Genomic DNA, 3463 nt, shown 5'->3' with positions numbered 1-3463 from the left:
GAGCAGGGCTCTTATAATGGAAATTAATGTATTAATGGACTTAGCACTATAATATATTTAGGAGAGAAGATGTATGTTCGACAACACCGAGAACCGACAAAAGATTTTCGTGAAGTATGCGACTCTCGCGCTATGTGTAGACTGCCGCGTTAGGCGTTAGTTTTTAGACTGTCTGTCGCTCTTTTTCTAATACGGAAGAAAAGTTCGGTGTGGGTGTGCCCCTGTGCCTAAAGAACGCGGATTCGTTGTTCCCACTTTCGTTAGGAAAAGTGAGGGTAACGAACCGCGGTGTCGATTGGTCATGACCTGCACTACTGCTCGAAGGGATGAGTAGGAAGTCTCCTACCATCGTGGTGGATAGATGACTGTGTGCGTGAGGAAAACATAGCTTGTTTTATTAGAGGGCTATTCGGATTTTCCTAATGGGTGCATACCCGCTTTCTCCGTGTTTTAAGTACGCCTAATAAACCCAAGGACCTCTCTAAAAACCGACTGTGTTTCGAGAATATTTTTAAGCTTTAGAAATTCTTCAAGACAAACGGATTGAAGACACATGGCGAAACAATACAGGGAAGTGAAAGTTATGGTGGGTCCTTAGGTTTATTGAGGGTCGAAGTGACGTTACGCAGGCTGGTTGTTGTCCGGTGGCGCGAGCTGGCGCGGGCTGGCGTGCAGATGTTTTAGGCGGCGTAACAACAAGGAAGATCCTAGAAAATGAGAAGGGTGGATTAGAAGAACGAAGAAAACTCGAAGAAGATACAAAAGAAGAAACTACAGAGACAGAAGTCAATTCAAAAGGTATATTAAATAATAAGTGCGATTTACTTGATACCGAAAGAGCTATTGAAATTAATGATACGGTTCAAGATATTAAATTTACTGAAGGTAGAAGCCGCACTCAAAATGATATGGAAGATGTAGTAGAAGATTCACAAGAATTATCTAATAAAAGTAAGTTATCAGAAATAAGGATTGCACTTAACAAAATTGAATATACAAAAACTATTTTACGGAATAAAAAGAATTCATTAGAAAGAGAAAGAGGAGTAAGGGGAAAGAAGAAAATGTACAGACAGAAATTATTTCAAAAAATATATCAGATGATAAATGTGATTTGCTTTAGAAAAAAAAAAAAAAAATATTATCCACAAACTACATTAGGAATTTATCTATTTTAGTGAGGAGAAAGAGAAAGGATAGAGGAGTTGATCAATAGACTGTGGATTTTGAAGCGTTTATGAAAAACTTACAATTTTAATAAAATATTCAATGTAAAGTCTTTGTTATAATATTCAGATAGATAGATGAAAAAAATACTGAATTTGCATAATTACTCATGGCTTATTGATCAATCATGCGACTCGTTCAGAGGTAACTCGAGTTGTAAAGGCGACAATTTATTAAAAATGGTATATCTGACGTACGATGCATTTGCTCATGTTAAACTATTTAAATAAGTATAAAAATCACGCGAAAAAAAAATCTACTGAAAATAATGTTGAACTAGTTAATAATAATAAATCATATAGTGAAACACAAACCTTAAATCAAGATTTTAAGTTCAAAAAAAAAAAAAAAAAGAAAGAAGAAGAAAGAAGTTGATAAAATGACAGCAATAAAATGACCAAAAATTGAATTACGATCCCGAGCATCAACTCGCTGATCTTCAAGTAGAATGTTCCGACAAAGACAGGACGACACAAGAGTTCGAGAAGCACATAGAGGACATGAAGGAGGAAGTGCAAAAATTAGAATTGCAACTCGACGAGTTACAAAAAAAAGAAAAACACACACGCACGTAAAAAGAGTTCAATCTTTTGGAATACAAATGGAAGAACTAACAATAAAATTAGAAGAAATAACACAGAAGAAATAAGTCACCAATATGAAATTGCCTGATGGCTGATGTTGATCGTTGACGTTTATAATGATTGAATTTCGTCCACGGCGCCATCTGGATCCTTGTTGAAAAATTCAAATAGCCGCAACAGCACCATTGAGCTCATCACGTTTGTTGGTGAGTCGAGGAGCTGGAGGATTTCTCATCCTCAAGGACATAAATTTCACCGGTTCCGGTAATGTTTTTTACATGGTCCAAGCATTCGAAATCACAACATCGCTTTCCAAGACGAAATTTCCTGCATGGCTGTAGTAAACAGAAATCGATCAATTGTACAGATCAATCGTCACTCGACTGCTCGAGAATTCAGGTCATCCAGAGAATAGAATAGAGACGTGGAAAAATGTAGTGCGATCATCGCAGTGGGAGGAAATAGGGGGATAGGGACCAAATGAATGAACGAGATGTTAAGGACAACTGACGACAAGTTCTTCTTTTGTCGAGAATTGCATGTTTGTGAATGGTTTGTGGGTGGTTAGGTGGAGAGAATTGAAGAGTTTGGAGGTGACTGGAAGAGTGTTTTGGGCAAGGTAGATTGCAGAATGGTTGCGGTAGCATTGTGTTAATTATGGGTTTGTACATGTAATCTTTGTATGTATCACTACATAGAACCTAACGTATATTTTTAATAATACATCAGAGTTTTAGTTATTTCATAGCTATGAATTTTATACTCTATAATCTTGACGTTTTATTTCACAGAAGCGTTTGAATATCCATAAAAATTAAATGAACCAATGTATTCATTATCTTATAGAGAAGATATATTATTTTTAATTATGTTCCAATTATTTATCATGATCCTGATTTCCTTATTCTGAAAATTTGAAAGGAAGTTTTGTAGTTTGATACTTTCAGCGACAAAGGGTCAATATTGCTTTAGTATATTTCGTCACATATACATGTATATCTATATATCCACCGAAAATGCGCTCTTGTAGACAAACGCTCGATTCGCGTCATAGCTTTTAAAGCTTGTCGCATCTCAATCAGTTGGAAAAAGTTTTTCCTGTAGCATATTTTATTTTTACGAACCAACAAGGTCTTTGTTTATTTCCTTCTTTTTTTTTGCTCTAATTCCCCCATTGTTTTTTCAAGGATAGTATTTCAGAGCCATTAGTCAAGTTCATTGTAACAATAAACGTACGTTTCGGAAACATTTTGTGCTGTGAAACAGAATACACTAAAGTTTGAAGGTCACATCGATTTTCGAAAGTTTATAAATGGAGGTGTATGACAGTATCACCAGCTGTTGCTGTCCCCAAGCGCCAAAATACGTTCTGACTACTATTTTATGTATCTCACAGAAGTATGTCTTCATTCATCATCTCCCATGCCATCCACCAACGTGTTCTTAACATGTTATCTCCTAGTAAAATATTGATGTTGAGTCAGATATCCAACTGAATAATCTTTTCGGTGTCTACTATAAGACATTTAAAACCAAGGCTCGTACACACGTGTGCTTATACGTCAGATGTAATACTTAACAGGAAACCTGCTTATATTAATATTAAATTTATGCATAGTAGGATGTTCGACCTTTGTAAAAATGAAATTATA

This window comes from Bombus vancouverensis, unplaced genomic scaffold (assembly GCF_051014615.1).
Source record: "Bombus vancouverensis nearcticus unplaced genomic scaffold, iyBomVanc1_principal scaffold0051, whole genome shotgun sequence".
NCBI lineage: Eukaryota > Metazoa > Arthropoda > Insecta > Hymenoptera > Apidae > Bombus > Bombus vancouverensis.
Note: the sequence above shows the minus strand (reverse complement) of the source record.